Genomic DNA, 26,541 nt, shown 5'->3' on the forward strand with positions numbered 1-26,541 from the left:
CGGGCGCCGTGCGGGGCGGACCGGCGCCCCCTGCCGGCGGGAGGGCGGCAGCTCCGGGACCGCCCGGGACCGCGGGCGCACAAATACGTGCTCATCTAACGCAGCACCCCTGGCCGCGCGGTGAAGCGGCTCCTGGCGACCGGCCGCAGAAGTAGGCGTCGTCGTCTGCAGGGGCGACTCCAGACGCGCGTGCGGCTCCGCATCCGGAGGGAGAACATTAGTGCTGTTTTCTGTGCATTTGACCTCGGCGTCCGGGGGCTGCTCCGGGGCTTCGGCCCGGGGAGGCTGGGACCCGGCCTTGTTGGAAGCAGGGTCCGGGCCGCTGTCGTCAAGCGGCGGTGGCGCCTGGAAGGAGCGCAGCGCTGGCTCTTCGTTCTCCGTCGGGGGAGCAGACGTAGAGGAGGTTTTGCTGCATTTCCCAGCGGGAAGTGGGGACGCCCGGGGGAAGGTCACCGAGCAGCAGCTCCACGCCGGCAAGGCCAGGGCTTGCGGGAGCCGGAGGAGCTGCAGGGGCCGCGGGGCAGATTCTCGGCTGGAGCCCCGGGAAGGAAGCAGCCCGGCCCGCACCGCGGCTTCGCACGTCCGGCGTCGGGACGGAGAGGAGGCGAGCCCAGCCCACGGGCGGGAGGCCTGCCGGTGAGCAGGGAAGAAAAGCTTTGGAAAGGACAAGAGTCACAACCCAATAAAAGTGCAGAACTCAGGGTGCTCTGGGGCTGGGTTCAAACCCTGACCTCTCCGCTTCCCAGCTGTGTGAACTCTCCGAGGCTCAGCTTATCTGCGGAATGGGCGGATGACTGCCACCCACCGGGCTGTTGTAAAGACCAACTGGGTTTTACAAAGTAACTTCCTCGTTTCGTTTTCACGGTGCAGTTTGCAGTGCTTCCCTCTTGCTGTGCCCCAGGGCCTCGGCCAGGCCCTCTGTTCTCCGTCTGTCCCATCCTCACCCTTGTCTGAAGCTGCTCGTGGTCTCCCTTCATCTTCATTGGGGGCTGCGAGCTCCCCCTGCCTCCGTGAGGGCTTGTTCTCCTGGGCTACGGACACGGGGAGTGAGTGTGGCAAAGGCTGAAGGTAGGAGCCTTCAGGGCGGAGAGACACCGTGATGTCAGCTGGTGCAGGTCACCGAGCTCTAGAGAAAAGTGTCAGGGGAGGCAGGGTCCCCCGGGGGCAGCTCCAGTCCTGGGAGTCTGGGGCTCAGGAGCAGGTGCATGGGGTGCTGGCCCACCACTGCTTTCCTGGGTGCCTGCCCTCCCGGGCCCTGGCCGTACCCAGGGGCGAAGCGAGAGCAGGGATGAGAAAGCTTGTCTCCATGTCCTCACCTCCAGGTTCTGCTGGGCTCCGGCTTCTGCTGTCACGCGCTGGGGTCCGTGCTCCCCTCTCATTGAAGAATTTCTCAGATACTCACTGGGGAGAGGGAGCCAGAGATGCTTGTTTCTAACCCATTTTGACAGGACCCAAATGAATCAAATCCATTCACTGATACAGAGTCCTGGGGCAGGGGTGGCGGTTGGGCCTGTTGTCACTCGGGCCGTTGTTGTCCATGACTTCCCAGATCACGGGGCGTTTGTGAATCATTCTGAGCCCTGGGCTGGCCCTGGCTTCCTTATCAAGGAGGTTCTGCTCTGACGCCACGGATTCTAGGACTCCAGGAGGGGCTGATGGGGGTCAATCTTGAAACCCTAAAGTGAGGGAGGCCTTTGGCATTTTTTTAAAAAAGTATTTTATTTATTTATTTGACAGACAGATCACAAGCAGGCAGAGACAGACAGAGAGGGGGGAAGCAGGCTCCCCGCTGAGCAGAGAGCCCGATGCGGGGCTCGATCCCAGGACCCTGAGATCATGACCTGAGCCAAAGGCAGAGGCTTTAATCCACTGAATCACCCAGGCGCCCCGACCTTTGGCATTTTTTTCTGGCTGCTTCGCACTTGGAGGAGCTCTGTTCCCAACCTGCAGACTGCCTCAGCCCCACCGGAAAGGAGACTCTTCTTTTCCAGTGAGAGCTGCTGGGGGCAGGGCAAGCCGCGGCAGCACCGTCTTGTTGTCAAGACAAGGAGTGAAAGCGTAAAAGCATCCGTTACCGGCACAGGGCCCATGCAGCGAGGGCCCGGAGCAAGGGGTAGCAGCGGCCGCTGGCGCGGGCACGTGGGGAGGCTCGTGCAGGAAACAAGCAGCTGCGGGGCAGGGCCAGGTGGGACAGGTTTGGCAGCCCCCGCTGCGTTTTCATTCTGGGAGCACAAGGAAACCAGGGGAATGCTTTAGGGAGAGCCGAGGGTCTCAGTGTTTGGTGTGGGGGTGTGGCCTAAAGAACTTTTGCATGGTGAAAAGCTCACCCACCTGCCTGCAGGGCTGACCGAGGCGGGTCAGAATGGAAGGGCAGACGTGAGGCCGTTGCATCAGACACTTGTGCCCCAGCCTGGAAAGAATTGCGGGTTGGGGCTTTGCCTGAGAGCCTTTTACAAGTAATAGCATGAATGATCTATTAAGAGTAAAATGAGACACGACGTGAAGCGTAGCCTTTAACTGTGTCTTCGTCCAACTGTGAGAGAACGCCGCAGACGGGGCCTGAACAGCACATGTTTATCTCTCCCAGTGCCAGAAGCTGAAGGTCCAAGGTCGGGATGCTGGTAATCTCCGTGTCTTGGGAGACCCCCTAACTGGTCACGATGACCTCTCGCTCTGTCCTCACATGGTGGAAGGATGAGGAAGGGCTTGGGGTCCCTTCTGTTAGAGCTCTAATCCCAGCCTGGGGCTCCACCTCACGCCCTACTCACCTCCGAGGTCCCCCTCCAGACACGACCGCACTGAGGGTGAGGACTTGAACATGTGAATTGGGGGGGGGCACAAATATTCTGTCCATAACACTTCGGCTCACAAACTTTTTTTTGTTTCAATGCACATGTTGATTAAAAATATTTTTTCTGGGGCGCCTGGGTGGCTCAGTGGATTGAGCCTCTGCCTTCGGCTCAGGTCATGGTCTCAGGGTCCTGGGCTCGAGCCCCGCATCGGGCTCTCTGCTCAGCGGGGAGCCTGCTTCTCGCTTTCCTCAGCCTGCCTCTCTGCCTACTTGTGATCTCTCCCTCTCTCTGTCAAATAAATAAAATTAAAAATTTTTTTTCTGATGCAAAATTATTCCAGCTCATCATAAAAAAATGGAAGCTTTTTTTTTTTTTAAAGATTTTATTTATTTGACAGAGAAAGAGACGGCACAAGCAGAGGGAGTGGGAGAGGAAACAGGCTCCCTGCTGAGCAGGGAACCCAATGCGGGGCTCGATCCCAGGACCCTGGGATCAGGACCTGAGCTGCAGGTGGACGCTTGCCTGACGGAGCCCCCAGGCGCCCCAGACCGGAAGCATCGTGGTTACACATGTAACGTAAGAGGGACGCCCTCTGTGTGCTCTTTTATCCAGGAATGTGTATCCTTCTGGATATCCAACGTGTATACTAACTTGCATTATGATGGTGATGATAGTGATTATTATTTTTTACCAAAAGAGGATCTTTTGTCTTGCAATCTATGAGAGATACAGCTTAGGTTTCTTTTCACGTCAGCGACTTGGGGCCTGACCGCTGCTGAGCAGAGGCCTACGGGGAACACAGCACTGGAGTCCCCCCAGGCCCGAGTTAGAATCTGCGTTCCACAGCCTCCAGGATGACCCAGGCATCGGAGAGGCCTGAACTGGGATCCACCACTCCTTCCAGTGGCTTGAAGGGCTCCGCTCTCGTAGACAGGTGCTGATGAAGAATATTCATGGTTTCTGCTTGAAAACCCAGCCCTTGCTCTCCTAACAAACACTCTAGCACGCGTCGTGTGTGCGTCTGCAGGGCTTGGGTACAAGCTCCGTGCCACCGTCATCCTGGAAGTTGCTTCCAGGAACTGGATACGGGTATTTTTTGAACGCATCGATAATGCCACATTTGCAACCCCAGAGCTGTGCCCGTTTGTGCTGCAGTCGTGGGAGTGAGCCCCTGTCCCCACAGCCTCTCCTTCACAGCACCTCCGGGGTTTCATCTTCGCCATCTTGTGGGTGACCTTGTCGGTGGCCCTTGGCTGCGAGGTCGCACACACCTCCTTCTTCTGCCTCCTTCACCACCCGGCCTGCTGAACCCCAGCCCAGAGGTCTTCCCCAGCATCCACACTGGTGCCCTGCCGGAGCGCATTCAGCCAGACCAGAGTCTCCTCCTCTCCATCCCGGGGGCCCCTGCCCTGGGCAGCTCCTGCCTTTGGCTCTCTCCAGTCCAGGGGCTGCCACAGTGCTCCGTCTCACCCTGAGTCTCTCCTTGCCGTTCTCCCGCGGAAGATCTTTTGTGGCTCCTGGAAGAACCACGTTCAAAGCCTTTCGGCCCACTTGGGTCCCCGCCGCCCCACCCGGGCCTCCCTTCTGTGCGTGTCCTGGTTTGGCGGTTCACTCCGTCCCGTACCTCCTTCACTGCCCTCTGGCTTGAAGTGCCCCTTCTGCACGATCACCCCCCTGCTTCGCCCAAACACAGCTTCCTGCTTCCCTTGGCGGCTCCCTCTGTACCCCCCGTCGGACAGCTCAGCTTCTGTCTTCTCCCGCTTGCGGCAGCCATGTGCGGGCCCCCAGACCTGCTTCTGTTCCTGGCTGGCAGTGGCCACTCAAGTATTTGTTGGAACGCCCAAGTGCAGTCACATCGGAGCAAAAAAGAACTTTTGAGAGTCTTTCCCTCGCTACGTTAATCAACTACGGAAAGTCTGGGTCCAGAGCCCCAAGGTTCGGGCTCCCTCTCGACGGCACTCGGGCGGCGTTCAACTGCAGCCCCCAGGGGCAGGTCAGACGTGGGGAAGGACTTTTCCATGGGAGGAGCACCAGGGCACCTTGGCTTTTAGACGAGCGTGCACGGGCCTTGAGTGTTGTGTCTGGTAGAGGTCAGCCCTAGGGTGCCCGCCCTTGGACACCACTCACCAGAGGACTAAGGAGTTGTCCCTGAGGCACAGACCTGCGTTGACCTCCCTCGTGCAGTAAAGAAAAGGAACAAAAGTCGTAGTTGTCTGTTGTGATCTTCAGTGTCTTTCGTTCACAAGCCAACTGTTTATCATGTGAAGACACTGATCTATAAATAAATCTGAAAGCGGTGATGCAGCTGGGCCTTTGCCGTCTTCAAGCCGAGGCGATGGTCTGTAAATATATTTGTCTGTGTCATTGATCCCTTCATTATTAATGCCATGGCTTTCATTTCGGTGATCAATCTCATTCCTGATTACCGAAGTCCTTAGGAAACCTTCGTCCCTGGGTACGGGCCCCGCGGTCAGTAAAGCGCTGTCTGCTTCTGGCTCTATTTCAGATGCGCCATTAGATTTCATTACTCCTTCCTGCTATTTCTGTACGCGCTTCCCTCTCCGCGGCTTCCTCCTGTCTAGAGACGCCCCCCCCTTTGCAGCATTGCCTAAATGCCCTTGAATTAAGGCAGTTACGGTCTCCACGCGGGGCCTGCACCTTCTAGGTCTTTGTTCTGCCGTTTCACTAGTTCTGCGGGATTTCTCACTCTTTTCGGGAACGAAATTGCTTTGCTGCTTCTGTGCAAGGCTTGGTCGTCAGGCGGGCTTGTGTCCCCGCAGGGCAATCTTGGATGTGTGCTTTTCCCATCAGCATTCCCGCGTGAGACTGTCTGTCCTGATGTTTACTGTGCTCTGGGCCGGGATAGACTGAGGACGTCCGTTTTTACGTGGACTCGTAAAACTCCATTTTCTCCACGGCTGCTTGGTCTTGCTTGTGCTGTATCTTGCTTGCACTAGAGCAAGCTAATCATCATTTGAATTTTGAAATAGATTTTTCAATTAGCCTAAAATCCTCCTTAGTATATATTCGCTGGCTGAAATCACCAGCACTTTAATATGCTCAGACTCAGTGTAAGCACGGTCTCCTCCGTCCTCGCTGTGTCTGGGGGTGCTGTGAAGGTGACAGCTCGTGCGGGTCGCAGGAGATGTGCTCCGGAGACCAAGGCTGGAATCCCTGGAGGCCAGCGGCACAGCTGTACCATCCCGCCCAGACATCCCCAAAAGGAGCGACGCTGCCCCCCAGCTTACTCTCCAGCCTCCCCCTGCCCATTCTCCCAGGTATGCCTTTTCGTGCAGCTAGCCACACACGACCTCTGTTTTGAGATTGACCTTGGGTCCTCTCCTCAGAAGGCCCCACACCCTCTCTTGGAGCATTCCTCCTGACCGTCGAGGCATCGTGGTGGCTGGTGGCTGGTTCCTATGGTTTTATCCAAGGAAGGGTCACGCTTTTTTGATTTCTCAGTGCCTGGCATAAATGTCTTTAGCAAGCACCTGTTTGCTGGTTGCTTGAAGTGGAGATGTTTGAAAATTTTACAGCAACTGAGTTGGGATCCCTGACTTGGTGATTTGGGGTTCGAGGTTCCTGCGGGAGAGAGTGAGCCCACTATGGTTGGGTTACAACTGGAGTTGCAACATACGCACTTCTTCGGAGAATTTGAACAGGTTCTCCAAAACTTATCTGCTGGTCTTGTGCTAACAATGATGAGCTTGAATAGAATTTCACGTTTCTGTGTTAATGAGGACGGTTAACATTTATGGCACGTTTGCCATGAGACAGGCCCTTTCCCAGGCTTTTTAAAGTCCCCTATGATCCCAGAGGCAGCGGGATGAGGGTACAAAGCCGGAAGAGGGGGCTGGTTGGCCCTCCTCGCTTCAGTGGGCAGGGGGGGCAGGCCGTGTCCGTATCCGCAAGAGGAGGGTGTTGTTGTGTCTACTTACCCTCTGACCGAAACAGGGCATTTGCAGAGGCCGGTCACGCCAGCGGGAAGGGCCCTTTTAAAAGCACTCGCTGCTTTACTCACCAGACCGCTGCTGCATCTTTTGCGTGCTGTGTCTGTAGTGTTTGAACTGTATTGGGGGTGGGGGGGGATAAAAAGACAAAGAGAGAGTAACTACCCCGAGGAAACCAATATCTATCACCCGACAAGCAGTTTTATAGGAGGTTGGAGCTTGGTGTGGGAGAAGTGGGAATAACGCAGACAGAATAATTTTCGTATTAGTGCAGAGTAAATCTTTAGCAAGAATCAGATGGTGCCTATGCGCTAGCTTTTAAATTAGCCGTGTTTTAAATAGCGTAGTTTAAAAATACACAACTATAAATCAGGAGGCCACTGTAAATCAAGGTCTCGCATTACCGAACTTTGTGTCTCCTTTGTGAAATGTGTGATGAATCTTTCTGTTGCCAGGAAAATGGTCCTTCCTGTTGCGGGACGGAGTGTGGCTCTGAGAGTCCCCTCACTCTGGGGCAGCCGGCATCCAGTCTGTCCTTCCGAGGCCCAGCTGTCCAGGACTTCAGGGGTGACCGTCCACCCCAACACACATTTCCTCATTTCGCTTTCTTCCTGGCACGGCCACTTTGCCATGATGAAGACATTTTCCTCATGAGAAGCTCTGTCCCGCCCCTGGAGTCAGGCTGAACTCCCACCACTTGAGACGCAACAGCTCTGGGCAAGGCCACCTCTCCAGGCTTGGTGTCGACCCAGAGGCTCATCAGAATTTCATCCTGAAAAATGAGGCAGGTCTAATATTTCATTTCTCAATTCATTTTTCCAAGAGAATAAATAGAAAACAAATTCTTTTGTTTGAGTAAAGTGTATCTTTAATATAGCATCATGGGTGGGCTTCAGCGTTCGACGGGCGAGCGTTCCCTGGACTCCCGAGAGCAGCCGGAGGCAGCTGCTGGAGAACTTTCTGCAGCTTTTAGTGGTCTGTTTCTGCCATATGACTCCCGAGACAGGAACTGTCTATGTGCAAGATTTTACGACCTCAGTATAGATCCAAAGCTTTTAATGCACCTTTTGCCTTTATCATAATGTCACTGGGAAAACCAGAGTGGGCCGGAATGGTTTTCTGACACAAAAGTGCACGTTTAATTATGTCGGGATGGCTCTTTTTCCCACCGCCTTGCACATAAAGATTTTGGAATAGTTCCGCACCTGTCGGGTCACATGGCCTCTGAAGAGCATCAGACAGGAGGTGGTCCCTTTGTTGCTGATGCACCAGCCACTGCGGTGTCCCCCCGGGGCCTCGGGAGCCCCTGAAGGTACCAGGTGGCGGCCGTCAAGACACAGCCCAGCGGCCTCACAGCGGACGTCAGCACAGTCGCTCTCGTCCGTCGGACTCCGACGTCAGCCTTGATCCTGCTAAGTGAGCGTGTTGAACAGCTTCACTTACCTGATCACTTGGGGGCCCAAGTGTTCATTCCCAGAAGACTTGCTGAGTCCTTTCACAGCAGGAGAGATGTCCTTAAAGCCTTCTTCAATGGAGCCATCGATGAGATAAGAATACAAGGCTGAACGCGGGGTCCAACCTCCTGCTTGTGACCAGTATCTCGGGCTCTACGTTCTGGGATGTTACTGGTCCCATTAACGGTATTACTAGTACTTGTTGGGTATTTAAATAAACCTCCAGGTGCTTTTTGAAAAATACTTTGGGACCTCAATAGTCCTAGTTGACGGGAAGACCTGGCTGTCCTTCCTGAGGATGGCAACATAAATCAGGTTTCTTTTTTGTTTTAGATCCAAAATTTCTGTATATGGTTTTAATTAGGGTATAGTTTCTTTTTCTTTTTAAAAGAATTTATTTATTTATTTGACAGAGAGAGAGACAGTGAGAGAGGAAACACAAGCAGGGTGAGTGGGAGAGGGAGAAGCAGGCTTCCCGCTGAGCAGGGAGCCTGATGTGGGGCTCGATCCCAGGATGCTGGGATCATGACCTTTGCTACAGGCAGATGCTTAACTCACTGAGCCACCCAGGCATCCCTAAATGAGGGTTTTTAACATTAAGAGCACAACCTTGGCCTTGTTGTCTGAATACCAATACTTGGTTTGTTGATATGTAAGGCACATCAATTTCTTCTAAAAAAAATAACAACATACAACTGATATATTAAAAATGAACATACTTAATGTATATAATACGATGAGTTTGGGTGTGTACCTATAATACATTCAGCGTAATCAAGGTAAAAAGCTTATCTTACCTCTTTGAGATCTTAGCTAACCTTATCAGTTTTATTTATTTATTTTTCTCTATTTTTTTTTAACTTAAATTTTGTTAGTTAACATACAGTGCACTATTAGCTTCTGGGGTAGAACCCAGTGATTCATCTCTTACATACGACACCCAGTGCTCGTCCTAACAGGTGTCCTCGATCCCCATCCCCATGTAGCCCATCCTCACCCCCTCCTCCATCAACCCTCAGCACGCTCTCTATCATTAGGAGTCTCTTATGGTTTGTTTCTCTATCCATTTTTTCCCCTTCCTTCCCATATTCTCATATGTTTTCTTTCTTAAATTCCACATATGAGTGAGATCATATGGTATTTGTCTTTCTCTGACTTGTTTCACTTAATTTAGCACCCTCTCGCTCCAACCATGTTGTTGCAAATGGCAAGATTTCATTTTTGACGACTAAGTAATATTCCACTGTATGTATACACCACATCTTCTTTCTCTGTTCATCAGTCGATGGACATGTGGGCCCTCTCCATAGTTCAGCTATTGTTGATAATGCTGCTACAAATATTGGGGTGCATGTACCCTTTCAAACCTGTATTTTTGTATACTTTGGGTAAATAACCAGTAGTATTGCTGGGTCATAGGGTAGCTCTATTTTCAACTTTCTGAGGAACATCCATGCTGTTTTGCAGAGTGGCTGCACCAGCTTGCATTCCCACCAACAGTGTAGGAGGGCTCCCCTTTCTCTGCATCCTCGCCAACATCTGTTGTTTCTAGCATTGTTAATTTTAGCCATCCTGACGGTGTGAGGTGGTAGCTCATTGTGGTTTTGTATCCTTACCAATTTTAACTTTCAGTTGTCTATAATACAAATCCTGTGAGAAGGTAATTGATTCAAGATGGATTCTAGACCTAAAGGTAAAACTCGCAATGCTGGGGCACCAGGGTGGCTCAGTGGGTTAAGCGTCTGCCTTTGGCTCAGGTCATGACCCCAGGGTCATGGGATCAAGCCTCACATCAGACTCCCAGCTTGGCAGGAAGCCTGCTTCTCCCTCCCTGACCCCCCCTGCTTCTGTTCCCTCTCTCGTTGTGTCTCTCTGTCAAATAAATAAAATCTTTAAAAAACCCACACACACCCCACTATGAAACTGCTGTTAGATGTCTTAGGAGAGAACAGAGATGACCCTGGCTGTGGCAGTCTCTTCGTAGATACAGCAGCAGAGACATGGTCCATGAAAGAACTCATTAAAACTAGACTCCTGCTCTGCGATGGGCCATGCCAAAGAGTGAGGCAAAGTTCTGAACAGACACCTAATCAAAGAAGATGCAGAGATGACAACCAAGCTCGTGAGAACGTGTTCCATGTCCTATGTCATGAGGGAAATCTAATTAAAACAGTGATGAAACACCACTGCATGTGCTCACACTACACGGACACACTCACCTGGAAACACACGGAGGTGCCCCAGCGTGGGGCTCAGACTCATGACCAAGAGACCAAGAGTCACATGCTCTTCTGACTAGCCAGCCATGGACCTGACACTGTGTATGTGTGTCTTTTTTAATTCAATTTGGACCGTAGGTATATATGGTTCCTTGGTTCCCCCTTTCCCGTATCCTGCTCTCTCTCATTCCTATTTCTGGTTCCCTGGAAATGTCCAGGCATTCTCTGCGGACCTTCAAGCCAGGAAGGAGGCACTGGCGTGTTAAGAGAAGGCTTTACATCCCTGTTGAGGCTTATCCCTGCTGGGCTTTGCTGTAGGGTGGTGGGTGGGCGTGCCAGGGTGCTCGGTCATTATCTGGGAGACATCCCCTTTCTTAGAGAAGAGCCCTCCTAGGTGAGGCTGGTCTCTGGCCCCGCATGCAGGGGCATGGGGGTGACATCAGCCTCTCCCATCCCGAATGCCATCTCCCGAGCTCTGAATGTCTCCTGGTCCTCTCCCTGGACTGTACCCCACCTTTCCTGCTTCTAGCTCCTTGGGATTTTGATTAAAAAAAAAATTTTTTTTTAAGTATTTCTTTCTGGCACTAAATCCTGGCCTTTGGCTTCTCTTGGAGATTTACTGCTGCCCACAGTCTATCTCATCAAGAAAAGAAAAAAAAAACAACACAAAATGGAATGAGACTCTGTAGGGGCCTGGTCGAGTTTCCCCCAAACTTCGCCTCCCCTTTCTTTCTTATTCTCAGGAAAGTGCAGTTCACGCATGGATCCATTGTGTATTCACATTACGGGCTGGATTGTGTTGAAGTCTTGAACCTACAAAGGCAACCTTATTTGGAAATAGGATCTTCCCACATGTCATCAAGTTGAGGTCATGCTCAGTTATGATGGGCCCTTGTCTGGTGTCCTTATAAGGATAGACACAGAGGCAGACACCCAGGGACATGGCCATGTGGAGACAGAGGCCACAACTGGAGAGGCACATTTGCAAGAGAAGGAATGCCAAGAGGTGTCGGCATCTACCAGGAACTAGCAGAGCCACACAGGTCATTTTCTCTTCTAGAGTGTTCCGAGGGAGTGTGGCCCTGCTGACGTTTTCATTTCAGTCTTCTGGCCAGCATAACCATGAGAGAATGTTTCTTCTATTGTAAGCCCCCAGTGTGCGGTCCTTTGTAACAGCAGCCCCAGGACACTAGCACTTCCTACGTGCCAGGAGCAGTGCGAATTCAACAGCAGGCAAAGCTGACTTTCCTTCTGTGTCACTTGCAGATGCCCCTCAACCCTTTGCCCTTTGCTTTGTGGCCTGGAAGGCTGATTCGGTGGAGCCCCCCACCCTCAGGTTTCTGGTGAGGGCAGGCGATGAGGAGCAGCTGTGGAACTGGGGGGAGGGCATATAGGACCCAGGCTCCCTCACCGTGGGGCAGATAGCACTGGCCGGGCTTCCCTGAACTGAAGGTCAGGTGGCTCCCGCTCTAGCTCTCCTTCCCACAAGCATCCCCCTCCAGACCGAGCCCCTGCCCTGGGGTGCTGCCTCACCCCAGCCTTCCCTGCCTCTATCCACATCTTGGGAAATGGCTCTTTTAATAAACTGTCCTCAACGAAACCAATAAAAGGTCCCCCTCTGTTTCCTGCTTGGGTCCTCCCTCAGCCTCCTGCCTTTATGGAATTCACCTTTTCGGGGAGAAAAATGAAAACCAAGATAAGTAAGATCTTGCATGTCAATGCCACATCCCGTGGTCCAAGCGAAACACTGAAGGGACAGTTCTGGCTGGAGGGGGCTTCGATTGACTGTTGGAGCGTGGCGAGAGGAGGCCTCCGCGAGGTCATGTGGGTCGTGATCTTTCCCTAAAGGAAGTGTTGTCCAGGGAAGAGTGGAAGGTGCGGTCTGTGCAAAGGCCCGGAGGCTGGCGGGGCTGGCATGGAATGAGCAGAGGCCGAGGCGGGGCAGATATAGTGGGTTCACCCCTCCTTTCTGAAGCTGCAAGGTGCCGCATGGCAGGGTTGCGTGGCATACGGTTTTCCCGGCCCTCTCTCTCGCCGGGCGGCCCCCTCCTGGCTCGCTGGCTGCTTCCGCCCATAGCCGGCGTTACGCTCACCCGAGGCCGGTGTTTCCAATAGTCGATCTCTCCAAGCCCTGGGGTGTGGACCCTTCCCGAGGAGTCCTTGGTTGGTTCACTGCAGGGCCTGTCTCAGCCGTAGGTTAATATATTAATGAAGACTGTGGCTGTAGCCCCATGTTAAATAATGACCGTATCCGATCGGAAGAACAACACTCCCTTCTCCTGCGCCGTGGGAGATGGATGGCTCTGTCAACAGCACTCAAAAATACAACAACCTTTTATTCCTCTGATGCTGGGATGAGTGTGTGTTCATTTCTATGCTATCACAAAAAAACTCATGACGATGCTGAGCGAAAAACACATTAAATCATCACGTTAATTATATCGAAACAGAACGCTGAGATTCTGTTGCGAATCTAAACTTGGCGTGGGCAGCTCATCCAATATTTTATTTCCGTTCAGGTCATATTAGTCAGTTGGGCAAAAGAGGCTGTATTTATTTATCTTATTGGTTTATTTTGGTCAAGTGGCAAATTATGACAGAAATATAATAATTCCTCTATTTTTGTGTGTATCTCACAATTACGTAGGAACTTGACATTTGAAATGTTGTCTCGAGGCAGTATAAATATTAACACTTCCACAACTGTCCTTTCTACTTTGCCAGAGGAGCTCCCGGTATTCTGGATTCTGTTTTTTTCTCTGAATTCAGAATTTTCTCTAAAACCCAAATTTAGGATATTTTTGCACGAGGCATGACATGCACGTGCAAATGGGTGCAGAGAGAGTCCCATGTGCCGGCAGACGGCAGCCGGGGCCGAGGGGGTCAGGCCTCTCTGTGCAGCCAGCAGACTTCACATCGTGTGGTCTAGGCAGACCACAGGGGCCCAGGCTCCCGGAGCCCCAGGATTCCCCAAGGGGGGCAAGTGCGACCCCAGCGGATGGCCTCCCTTCAATGGCCTGTGCTTGTTCCCCTTGAGCTTTCACACGACTGAGGCCCGGCTCCTACCCTGCGCTTCGTCTCACTGGGCCTCAGTCAAGAGCGTGTGTTTCTCCAGGGAAGGGTCTTCCAGGGTCAGACTCATTAACTCAGTAAATTTTTCAACGTTCAGGCTCTTGCCCTGAGCTTTACAGGTTCAGAAACTCGATTTCAGCAGAGGACCTAGAGCGGACTCTGGGTGAGGGACAGACCCATGCTCTTTGCATTGTTATCATGGATGTCGGATGGGGTGCTGGAGGGCAATGCCGGTCCCCCACTCACAGGCTGGAAGGAGACCCCTGACTGCAGTAGAGCCTTCTGCTGTGAACGCCCCTTCTTGCGGTCAAGCTTTTCTCTTTCACAGCAGATGCTGGCAGCTGGTGGCAGCCACTCTCTAGACTCTGCAGAGCCAGGATCCCTGAGGGAGAGGCAGGGCTGGAAGCAGGACCTGAGACGGAGGCAGGCATGGTCAGGGACTCATGCGGCAGGGCCCAGCCACACTGTCAAGTTGGGGTTTCATGGAACCCTGACCTTGCAGAAGTCCGAGACAGTGTGGGGTGACAGCCATCTGCAGGGCCCAGAGAGGAGAGGAGACCACTCGTCTCCCCAGGATGCCCTCCGAGGCTGCCCCTTGGAGGAAGAGCCCTGGAATGGCCACACCGTAGTCTGAGGGGGTGAGTGGAGTGGTCCCACGAAGGAGGGAGTACCCTCGTCCCAAGACCATAGGCTCCCGAGGACAGGGCCGTCCCTCTGCTGCCGTCCACCCGGCGAGTGGGCGCTGGGTTTCAGGGCTGCCTCCCTGGTGTCCGTTAGTGTCCCCCGTCTACTTTCCCGGTCTGGCATCTACTGCTGCGTCTGGGCGGCTCGGCCGCCGGCTCACAGAGCCCGCTCCCTTTCCGTCTGATTTCACATGGCTGTTGAAACGCAGCGCGGAGGGCAAAGGCAGTGCTCCTGCTCCGGCAACAGAGAGGGTCCTGAGCCACTCTGCATGCCGAACGCGACCTTCTGGCCCTGGGCCCTGCGGAGCCACGGCTCACTGGGTAGCGGCTTTTAACACTACCGCAAGCAGAGGTGGTCGTCCTTGAGCACGTCACCACCCTGTTCTCCCTCGGGACGAATTCCCGCGCTTGCGGGCCGGCGGCTGCTCCATCAAGGGAAAACTAAGCGAGCGGATTCCTGCGTCGCACATGTAAGTCCTCGTTCATTGTAAAACCGTTCAATGAGGCCGTGGTCTCGGGGCAGGCGAATGATGCGCCGTTCAGAGTGCTCGCCCCACGTCTGGGTCGGAACTTGCCAGGTCCTCGCTGGGTGGGTCGCCCCTCCGGAGCCGGGGTCAGGGCGGAGAGGCGCCAGCGGAACCCGTTCTCCCTCCGCACAGCCGCGTCCCGCGCAGACGCCGTTCCCGTCCTCGCCGTCGCGGGTCAGGGTCCCGGCCCTGAAGCGGGGCTAGAACTGCTGCTTCCACCGTCGGAGATGACGGAGACCTCTGGCGACGAGAAGGCGCCGGCACCTGCCCGTGCCCCATCTCCCGGCGCCTCGCTTGCGGATGTCCCGGCGACCCCGCCTGCCGCGTCGCCCTGACCTTGCGAGGACGGCCGGCGGCCCTTCTGGGAGGGCGGGTCTGCGCCGGACCGCGCGTTCGGCCTCCGGTGTCGCTGCTCCTTCGCTCCTGGACGGCAGCTTCCCCGGCCGCCCTCCTCTGCCAGGGCCGGGAAGCGTCGGGCCGCTTCGTCCGGCCTCGGCGGTTTCCGACGGGAAACCCGCGGCCCCTTGTGCGGGTCGCCAGCTCCTGGGCGTCCCCTCGGTCGGCAGATCCCGAGGTCTGATGTCGACGCCCGGGGGTCGGTCCTGCCCGAGGGAAGGTCCGGGACCCGCAGCTTTCGCAGGCTGCCAAGTTCCCGGGTCTCGGCCAGCGCCGGCCCGGCGGCGGCTCGCGCAGCTCGCGCGGTCTCCCGTCATCGTCCCCGTCCGGCCGAGGCGGGATCGAGGGCCCTGCCGTGTCCTCGCGGAGCCGCCGCCCCGTCTGTCCGTCCGCCGTGCCGGGCGGCCGCTCCTGCGTTGTCTCCTCCGGGCCGCGTCTTCAGCTCCGGGGCTTGCGTTCCCCAGTTACTGTAAGTTCAGGTGAGCGCCAGCGCCCGCACCCGTGGCCAGCCGCTACGGACACGAAGGCCGTCGAGGCCGCGTGACCCCTGCTAACCGCCCTCGCCACGGAGGACGCCTCAGAACACGGGCCGCGTGCGCTCCCGGGAGCCGCCCCGCGTCGGCCGCTTCCAACGGCCGCTTCCGACGGCCGCTTCCGACGGCCGCTTCCGACGGCCGCTTCCGACGGCCGCTTCCGGCGACCGCTTCCGACGGCCGCTTCCGACGGCCGCTTCCGACGGCCGCTTCCGACGGCCGCTTCCGGCGACCGCTTCCGACGGCCGCTTCCGACGGCCGCTTCCGGCGGGGGGCGCTGTGGAGCCGAGGAGCGTGGTCCGAGCGCGCGGCTTTTCCCGCCCTCCGGAGGCGTCCGGCGGCTCGCGCCCCGGCGGCGACACGGCCTCCACCCGCCGCTCGGAGAGAAGCTTCTGGAAGCGAGGCCGGGCGCGGGAGGCGGGAGGCGCGTTCTTTCACGCGACGTGTCCTCTGCGTGCGGCGACCCCTGGGCGAGCGGCCGGCGTCCGCCTCAGAGTCCCGGGGCTCCTGCGGCCGGTGGGCGTCTCGGGCCGGGGCGTGACGGGAGCCCGCGGCCTCGGACGTTCGGCTCCGGGCCGGGCCGGCCTTCGCGAGCGGCGCCCCCCGACGGCGGCTCCGAGGGGCTCCGAGGGACCGGCCTTGGGGCGCCGCGACTGCGCGCGTCCTCCTGCCCGAGTCCGGGCCGCCTGCGGGTGCGGGGCAGGCGCCAGCGCCGCGGGCCACGCTCCGAAGGCCGGTGGGTCGGGGCCGCCCGGCCGGGTCCGGCGGGTGGACTGCGGGCCGCTGCCGTGGCTCCCCGGGGCCGCCGTCCCTGGCCGCCGTGCAGAGCCCCCGGCCGCCGCGTCCGCTCCGCCCGCAGAGCCCGCGTTAACGCGCTGCCGGGCGCTCCCGGGCCGCGGCCTGGCGAACCGGCCCGACGGTCGCGCACGCCCGTGTGTCCCCGCGTGGGCGCGCCGGAGCCGAGAGCTGCGCGCCCCACCCGGTGTCCTTGTCACCCGACCCGGGCACGTTCTGTCCCGTCTAGGTCGTGGCGGGCGCAGAGCTCGGGGGACCGGCGCGCTGGGCGCGGGAACCGAGGAGGAGGAGCGGAGCGTGATTGCGGGAGCGCCCCCGCCCCGGCCAGGTGTCCCGCACCCGACGCGGCGCAGAGACCCGCGGCGACCTCCTAGGCCGGCGTGCGCGGCCGTCGGTGTTGCCCCCCGCGCCAGCGGGCGTCTTCTCGGGCTCGCGGTCTCCGCGGACGCAGAAGGTCCGTGACGGCGAGTGTGGGAGCACCGTCGGGGTCGGGGAGTCTGTGAGCTCCTCGCCCGCCCCTGCTGGGAAGAGCCGCCGACGGTGCGTCCGCCGGGCCGGGCGCCTGCGGGCCCCTCGTGGTTCAGGGAAGCAGAAACGGGCTCTGCTGGCCGCCCTGGGCTGATGACCCGGCGGAGCAGGACGACCCGTGCGGCGGCTGAGGTCCTGATTCTCTCGATGCGCGTTTGGGAAGCGAATAACCGAGTTAATACCGCGCCGGCCGACGCGAGGCTCTGCACCTCCTCCGGCGCGTCCCGGACGGATGCCGAACTCCGCTGTCGGCGGACGGCCTGGCACGGGCCTGACTTTGCTGATGAGACCGAGGGACACGATGGGGATTTTTAGGGTGTCGGACATTTGCTTTCTGAGCCAAGCCGTCCAGTTATTTACAGGGACCCAGGATATTCCCCGCCGCACGCCGGTCTCCTATTGAATGTTATTAGCCTGACAGGGATTAGCCGCATTTGAATTTAGTTAAAAGAGAGCTTCGTGATTTCAGAATAAAGCGTATCCCTGCTAATTTTGAAAATTAATCTGATTCATTTCCACTTGGACTTCTAATGCTTCGAAGCAAATCTTTCAGAACAAGAACAGCGTATGGTTCCTCTTCAGTGACCCAACGGCGGGCGGTGGTTGAGTGGCTGCGCATAGAATCCCTCACTTAATGTGGCATGTTTATGTGCATGCGTTCCTTGTAAATATTCTTCATAAACAGGTTGGATCCCACTCCCAGGCGCAGCCAGGAGCAGAGCAGGACGTTGCGGTAAGAACCGAGTGTGCAGCGGGAGAGGAACTGAGCCTCCCCACTTGTTTTACTGAGGGCTGCTGACTCAGGAGCTTGGCATGAGAGCAGGTCGTGAAGACCAGTTCCCTGGGACCTTCCGCGCCTGTGCGCACGTGCACACACGCTCTTACCCAGGGGCAGCAGGCTGCTGAGTTTTGAAACCCCACATTTAAAAAAAAATATTTATTTATTTGAAGGAGAGAGTGAGCAGGGGGAGGGGGCGAAGGGAGAGAGAGCAAGAACCTCAAGCAGACTCCACCCTGAATGCAGAGCCTGACACGGGGCTCCATCCCACCACCTTGAGATCATGACCTGAGCCGAAATCAAAAGTTGGACCCTTCCCCAACAGAGCCACCCCGGCTCCCCTTCAAACTCCGTGTTGTAATGATACAGTGATAGGACGGAAAGTGAAGACAGTGGCCACTACCCAGTGAAGGTTGGCAGTGTGGACGGAGTGTGTCATTTAGCCCAAACACTCACTCTATCCTCAACCCACAGAAATTGTTATCTTCTGCGTCGCAGCCATGACTCTATGGGCTCTGGATAATGTGACTCAACACACTGTGGGCAACACAACACAACACTGTGCAACACAGAGTGGCACAAAGTCAGAAGACATGAAACACCACAGTATCTGCAGCCAGACCCTTGCTCCCTGCCCTCCCCAAGTTCCCCCCAACGGACTGAGCCCAGGCAGGGGTGCAGCCTGGTGTCGGACAGCAGGGTTTCCACCGACGCCGCTAACAAAGTCTGCCTGTTGGAAACATCACAACGGCACAACCTTAGGCTGCATGGAAGAGCTGTACAATTTTGATAATGTGAGTAATAAACCTTAGAGGCAGGCAAACAAATGAGTACAAAAATGATTTTCCAGATCAGCAGTTTTCACAGTGCCCACAATAAACATTTATCAAGAAGCCAACGAAAATGAAAACACCTACGTCTCCTCAGAATACCAAAGCATGTTCTGGGAGCATCTGAATTCATAAATTGTGGGATGAATGTTTCCCACAGGCTGGCCTAATATAATTCACACGGATATTATTTCTTGCCCTAAGAGCACTCTCTCGCAGTGTGCATTATAGGAATGTCAGGCTGGATTTATATGAAGGAGGATTTCTGTACGAGGCATTATTGATGGCAAATGGAAGATTCACCAGATATTGGAAATCGGAAGTATTTCTGAAAAACCCCTTTTTCACTTGAAAGGGCTATAAATCTAAAAATAATTTTGAATTCACAAGCAATCCTTTTATGCAATAAGTTGATAGCAAATATATTACTGAAGAGACACATAATTACCTTAAAATCTACCACTGTTAGAAAGGTATCGAAGCTCTTAAATTATAGTTTAATTTTACGATAGTAAGACATATAACAAGTATTTTTACCACTTTTTTTTTTTGTTTCCCTTCTATCCTTGCATATATAAAGGCAAAGTAGAACTATTTATAAACTAGTCTCCCACGCTGTCCCAGGAAGCTCCAGAATTTTCTAACTATATAGAATGTTGGTTTTGATGCACGAGAGAGGGACATCTTGTCAGGCCTGTCAGGCTACGGAACTAGCATTCCGCACTCCCTGGTGTGGTCTCCCTTCAGCCAGGAGGTCTGTGGACTGAAGGACGCCAGAGCTAGTTTCTGGATTCGGGCTTTCTAGTTGTGTTTCAGAATTTCGACTTTGGGGGGCACCTGGGTGGCTCGGTTGGTTAAGCATCTGCCTTCGGTTCAGGTCCTGATCCCAGTGTCCTGGGATCGAGCCCCAAGTTGGGTTCCCTGCATAGTGGGGAGTCTGCTTCTCCCTCTCCCTCTGCCTCTCCCCCTGCTCATGCTCTCTCTCTCTCTCTCTCTCTGTCAAATAAATAAATAAAACCTTTAAAAAAAAGAATTTTAATTTGGCCAGCTCAAAGGAGCACTTTGTATCTGCCTCTGTCTCTGTCAGTGTCTCTCAGGATATCTACCTGCATCCATAACCGTAGCGTATCAATGACGATCACTGCGTTTATGGTCTCCAGGTCCACAGCAATATCGTCTCCAGGACAGCCGTGTCTATATCCGCATGCCTGTGCTCCCGCCACTGCCCCCTTCTCTCCTGGCATGGCCGTGGGGCACATCACAGAGGGCTCTGGGCTGGCGACAGAGGCTGTGGCCGCTTGGGTGTGCGAGTCACCTCCTTCAGAGCCCATGTCTGTTGAAAAGGGATGATAACGCTGGTTTATCTTGGCGGGTTACTGTGGGTTTTAAACACTGAGGAACATGTGCTTTGTGGGCTTCCAAATACCGCATACCAGCAGCAAGTTCTTGGTGCCGGGCTGTGCAGGCCCAGCTGGGGAGACCTATTCCCCAGGGCAGTGCGCAGTTGGCCCGGCTGGGCCCCCAGTGGGAGAGCTGGGTGTGGGGGCGGGGGGCAGCCAGGAGGATGGAGGGCCGGGCCGCTGGGTCTGTGCTGGGACAAGACTGCACCGAGGTCCGTATGCTGAGCACTGACCCCTCCCAGTCTCAGCTTCTTTTCTGAGATGTCGCCCTAGATCGGGGCTAAGTCCACGATGAAGAAAAAATGGAGTGTCAAGATCAGCGGGATAAAGAGGGTCCTCTTCGGTCTGAGTCGTGAGGGGCTCCTGTGCTCGAAGCCGGGGAGCCTGGGGACGGGAGAGAGAGTCCTCCGGTCGGTCGGTCAGGAGACCGCAAGTCCCCAGTGGCAGGAGCGGTGGCGCGGTGGGGGGCTGCGTCCTGAGCGGCTCATGCAGCACGACTGCCCTCTAGCTGCGCTCCCAGAGCAACCCGGCCGCCTCCTCCAAGGCCCCTCTCTCAAGCGACGGCTGGACGCGCCTGCAGAGCCAGAGTGGGGTGGGGGAGCCAGAGGCTGCAGCCGGGAGCCTTTGTCCGGGCTGGGTGCCAAGCTTCCCCCGCAAGCCCAGGCGCACGCGGCTCCCGTCACACCAACAGCAAAACGGATAAAGCCTTTACACCAGCAGCACCGTCGGGACAAGGGCTGGAGTGTGTGGCTCCTGCGGGGAACGTCTAAGTCTCCAACCTGGAGGGCCCTGGGCCTCATTTGAAGATTTCTGGATGAGGGGAGCGAGCAAGGCATCTTGAGGCATCTGTTGCTGACTGCGGCCTCTGAGGCGTGGTCTCCAGCAAGGCTCTGCGGGGAAGGCAGCACCGCCAGGCCCTGGAGTGACAGGGGCCCGGCCCCCGCTGGGAGAGCTGACCCCAACACCGACAAGACGTACACACAGACACGTCATCAGTGACAGCAAGGATTTGGCCGCGCTGTTCATCACGTTGAACCATCGAGCAGCGCGGGGTCTCGGGCTGATGTTTTGTTTGTGTGCTTGTCCTGATGTTTTATGGTCAAAAAAAGCTTCCCAGGAGGCAAGCTCACGAATGCCCAAGACCTGTGCTGATGGAGTAATGCTTCTGTGTCCTCTCACCGCAGTTTCTCACACAGCCTGACGTGTCCCCATGACAGCTGAGCGGGTCCCTGGCGTGTGTGCTCACGCCCCACTGACCCGCCCGTGAGTTCCCAAGGGAGCGTTGGGGTCCCCCCCTTACCCCCCCCCGCCGCCCCCGCGTTCTGTATCCTGCTGTTAACATTTACATCAGGATAAATAGTGTTTTCTAAAGCCACTGGAATAGGCAAGGGAGAGTCCCCACCAGCCTGACCCCTCCCTCCTGGCACGGCTGACTTCACTTACCCTGGTGGGCCTGTCCCAGGGCAGCCACTCCAAGGAGGCCTGGGGGAGGTCTGTGTTCCCCTGGGTGAATTCCCTACAGGCTGTCTCCCTCCCCAGGCCTGGTGGCCAGTGAAGACGCCACAGGTGACCCATTTCCTTCCCAGCCAGCTCCGGCTCTGTCCCCTGGGCACCCTCTGCTGCAGTGGGTCTGGGCCCTGGGCAGCCTTTCCGAAAGCACCTGGGCTGCCTTGGCTTCATCTGGAACAAACGGGGAAATTCTTGCTGGTGGCACGCTCGCCCCCAATACTCCCAGAAGTGCACAAAAATATATGTGTGAGGGATATACAGCATAGCATCATTTCCATAAGACTAGAAAATAGTGAAAACCGAACAATCTGAATGTCGATCTGCATAAGACTAGATTGATAAACATAAAAAGTGCCAGTCGGTGGAGTGCTAATGAGGCAGCGGGAAGAATGAGACTGCTGTGCACAGTGATGGGGGGCGGAGGGCACAATCCATTGTCAGATAGAAGTAGTGAGTGGCAGAATGCATCTGGACTGTGTACTAAGCACCCCCGCGCGTGCAGGAGTTGCGGCTAGAGCTCCTCAGCCGTGGCTGCCCCTGGAGAGCGGGTCTGAGGGAGAGGGGGGAAGGGCTCACTTCTTAAATATACGTTCCTCGGGGCGCCCGGGTGGCTCAGTGGGTTAAGCCTCTGCCTTCGGCTCAGGTCATGATCTCAGGGTCCTGGGATCGAGTCCCGCATTGGGCTCTCTGCTCAGCGGGGAGCCTGCTTCCTCCTCTCTCTCTGCCTGCCTCTCTGCCTACTTGTGATCTCTGCCAAATAAATAAATAAAATCTTAAAAAAAAAATACGTTCCTCATCGTTTCCTCATACGTTCGTCATTTGTTCCCCGTTGACAGAAGAATTAAAAAGCGATCATAAAAAGCGTAAGTTCAGCCTCCCTTTTCCTGAGCACTAACTCCCTCCTAGAGAGCCGTCTCCGGACTGGCTCGCCCAGCCCGGGATATTTCCTCGGGGGGTTTCTGCACTGTAGCTTCTGCACCCCAGCAGGCCCCGCTGAGCTGCGGGAGATATTCATGCCGACAGGCGGTCAGGACAAAACCGTGGCTGTGACGAGTCTGAGAACACGTCCTGTCCTCCTGAGTCCTCCCGGCTGGCCGCCGTGTGTCCCGTCTTCCCCTCGTCCTGCTCGGCTGGCCCAGGCCGTTGTCCCTGCTGCTGTCATGCTCCCTGCGCCCGCTGTACTCGGGCAGAAAGCAGCCCCCCCCCCCCAGAGTTGTATCTGAATCAGAGATCAGGCATTTTTGTGTGGATACTGCCAGTGGGAAGCCTTTAACGATGTCTCTACAGGTGTCTTCTCTTGGAATTCACTGGGTCCCCCATCCTGTGGCATCTGGTACGTTATTGTGGAAAGAGTGAGAGGCCCCGTGATGCACGGAGCCGCTAGGACGCTGCGCGAATTAGGCCGGTCCTCCCCACACATGAATTCCTCATGTCCCTCTCCTCTCCTCTGCAAGTGGCCTCGATTCTCTCTTTATTCAAACTTCAGTGAGAGTCAGCAGGGCAGGTGAAAACCACGTGCCTCACCCGGGACAGAATCTTGTCAAAATCAGAAGCTGACACCAAGGGTTGAAGGGCAAGTCGAGGCAGGGGTGTGCTTTCTGTCTGTGCACTTAGATTCCCCGTGATTCCCTGTAATTACCCCCACCCCTGCCAATGCCAGGTCCACATCCCTTCATTCCCTTTGGCTGGTTCTTACACATTCCCGCTCTTGGATGCGACAGTCGCACGTCTTGGCCAAGTGGAGCTCCTCTCTTCCATCTGAAGCGTCCTTTTCGTCTGTAATCTCCGGTGTAGGAGTTACAGGTCTGCCATGAATCTCCTCAAAATCCGTGACTATTTCATGGACACGTAGCCCAATATGTCAATGTCAGCGCGATCCATGCGGAGGTCCTGGTATTTCAGATGACGGCGACGATGACAGCTAACTTTCGGGTGCCTCTGCTCTGCGTGGATATGGCATTTCACCCCAGGGACCATGCCAGGGAAGCCTCTTCATTATTTCCAGGTTATTTACAGGTGGGAAAACAGGCACAAAGCAAAGCAGGCCAGTAACTTGCCCCAAACCATACAACTCAGAAGTGGTAAAGCTGGGATTCTAGCCCAGTGCTCTGGCGTTGGAGACTGTTCATGCGCACTACGGCATCTCATTATCAGAGGAGCGCTTCATCTACTGATGTTAACAAACGCCGGCCAGCACTGTGCACAGTAACTGCGGAGCAGGGCCCAGGGCACTACTGGGCAGAGGGAGCAGTTAGATGCTGGAGGCTGGTGCCCAGCTAGAGCTTAGTGCTGGCTAGAAATGATATGCCCTTCCTCATTCATCCTGCCCTCCCCTGGGGCTCTGTCCACTGTTGCCTATCCCCTGGGGCTCTGTGTACCCCTGCCTGTCTCGAGGGGGCTCTGTCTATCCCTCCCTGTCCCCTGGGAACTCTGTCTGCCTCTGCCTGTCCCCTGGGGCTCTGTCCATCCCTCCTTGTCCCTCAGGGGCTCTTTCCACCCCTCCCTGCCCCCCGGGGACTCTGTCTACCCCTGCCCGAACCCTTACTGTGTCTGCCCCTGCTAGTGTCCTAGTGACTCTGCCCACTCCTGCCTGTCCCCTGCTGACTCCGTCCACCCCTGCCAGCGCCCTATGACTGTGTCCACCCCGTCTGCCCTCTAGTGACTGTGTGCACTCCTGCGGGCACCACTGGTGACTATGTCATGCTTTTCCTCTCCCAGGACCTCAAACACTGCCCTCTTCCCTCCAGAGGATCATCTTGCTGTTCTTTCCCTGAGGAAGCAGACTGGCAGAAGAGACTTAAACATACTCCCTGTCTGGGCTGAATTGTGTCCCTTCAAAATTAACATGTGGACATCCTGCCAGGATCTCGGAATGTGACCCTAACTGGGATGGGGTCTTCAAAGAGGGGATTAAGTTGGGGCACGTGGGTGGCTCAGCTGGTTGAGCATCCGACTCTTGAGTTCTGTTCAGGTCATGATCTCAGGGTTGTGAGCTTGAGCCTCACATTGGGTTCCGTGCTGGGCGTGGAGCCCGTTTGAGATTCTCTTCTCTCTCCCCCTCTCACACTTAACCCCTGCTCTCTCTCTCTCAAGAACCCCAACAAAACAAAACAAAAACACAGAGGTGATTAAGTTAAATGAGGTCCTATGGGAGGGTGCTAGTTCAACGTGCTGGTGTCCTTATAAAAAGAGATGAGACACAGACACACAGAGAAGACCACTGTCCACACGCCAAGGAGAGCGCCTCGGGAAGAGCCAGCCCTGCCGGCGTCTTCACGTCAGACTTCCAGCCTCCAGAGCTGTGAGGAATCAGGATTCTGTCCATCTGTCCAGTCTGGGGTAGTCTGATACCCCGGAGACCAATGAACTCTCACAACGTCTGACCCCTATCTGCACCCAGACCCGTGTTTGCTGCCTCCCCTGTGATGGGGAACGATGACTATTTTGTCCCTTTAGAAGACCAACAAATATACAAACCACTGGTGGGGTCCGATCAGTGTGACATGGATGTTTCTAAACAATGGATGTTTCTAAACCTATCTGCACCTTCATGGCATTAGAACTGTTTTCCTGAGAAAAATCCCATTTTCCCTGTGGGAGCCCTCGACCTCTCCAGACACCTGACGTGACCAGCCACCAGGCGAGTGTGTCATTCTCCTCAACTTCCCTCAGAGGACACCAACTTTGACCAGCTGGCTGTTTGACATTAGCTCCCAATACGGAAAATCTTCACTTAGGTGTTTTTCAAAACTTTGGCATCTCCTGTGGTATACTACAGCTAATAACTGCTCTACGAGGGGGAGGAGAAAGGGCCCTGGTGTGTATCATTTGCTGATTCCCATGGTGTAAATGCTCCCACTGTGGCCCATCCCAGCTGCCAAAGTGAGGTCATTGGAGGGAGAGTAGCGTACTGCTGGGAGTGAAGTAACTTTAGGAACACAGCTAAGAGGAAAGTGTAACAAAATAATTAAGACATGAAGGAATTTGAATATTTGTTACCTTTTAAAAATATGATTTTAAAAATATAATTTCTTTTTTTTAAAGATTTATTTCTTTATTTGACAAAGAGAGAGAGCACAAGTGGGCAGAGAGGCAGGCAGAGAGAGAGGAGGAAGCAGGCCGCTGAGCAGAGAGCCCGACGTGGGGCTCGATCCCAGGACCCCGAGATCATGACCAGAGCCGAAGGCAGAGGCTTTAACCCACTGAGCCACCCAGGCATAGGCACCTAAAAATATAATTTCTTAAAGAATATTTTATTTATTTGTCAGAGAGAGAGAGAGAGAGAGAGAGAGCAAGTGAGCGAGCTCAAGCAGGGGAAGAAGCAGGCTCCCTGCTGAGCAGGGAACCCAATGTGGAACTCGACCCCAGGACCCTAGGATCATGACCCGGGGTGTTCAAGAGCTGGTCTCCAGCACAGCGCTGGCTGGTTATCACTTAGCAAAGCCCTAAAGTCTATCTGTTTCTTTAGAGAGTCTAAATTTTAAACTTTGCTTGTGCTGGGTCTCCAGAGAGCTTTGTGTTTGGACCAAATAATTCCTTTAGGCTGAACCATATGAGAAGCCACTTTCCCTGTGACAAGAGGCCCCTCCCCTGTGAAGCAGGGACTCCATCCCACAAAAGAAGCAGAAAACATCGCAGGCGCTCTGCCTTGGTGGCTCAGGTGGAGCCACATGACCCAGGCTCCGCCAGTGAGAGAGACACACTGCGGTGACGTGATGGGCAGACCCCGTGGGATCCATCTGGCAGGTGGAAACAGCCGCGTTTAGGGTCCAGATCTGACAAGTCTTCGCAATGAGCCCAGTCATCTCTGCGGCCCCCAGAGCACCTCCCACCATTGTCTGCCCTGACCTTCCTTCCTGAAAGTTATCCTTCCCCACTTTGTCTGTAGGTCCACTACATGTTTGTATCCTGGAATGATAACCTTGTCTGGTTTTGCAGGGTGTGGACCTTCATCCAGACGGACTCATACTGCAGTTCCGTCTTGTGGATGCTCGATGCTGTTTTTGCCTGTATTGATTCGCCCGTATTGTCGCTTGTGGCCACAGTGCATTGATTTTTTCCCCAGGGTCTTATCC

General features: G+C 55.3%; 1 long non-coding RNA gene across 1 annotated transcript; it reads left to right on the forward strand.

Moving 5' to 3' along the window:
* The first annotated feature begins 5 nt into the window (after positions 1 to 5).
* On the forward strand, positions 6 to 7,588 carry LOC123393644. Its single transcript, XR_006608472.1, has 2 exons — positions 6 to 1,068; positions 7,198 to 7,588. It is a non-coding gene; the product is annotated as an uncharacterized LOC123393644 (long non-coding RNA).
* The last annotated feature ends 18,953 nt before the right edge of the window (positions 7,589 to 26,541 follow it).

The sequence above is a fragment of the Mustela putorius genome, unplaced genomic scaffold (assembly GCF_011764305.1).
Source record: "Mustela putorius furo isolate JIRA1106 unplaced genomic scaffold, ASM1176430v1.1 tig00000929_pilon_pilon_pilon, whole genome shotgun sequence".
NCBI classification, from domain to species: Eukaryota; Metazoa; Chordata; class Mammalia; order Carnivora; family Mustelidae; genus Mustela; species Mustela putorius.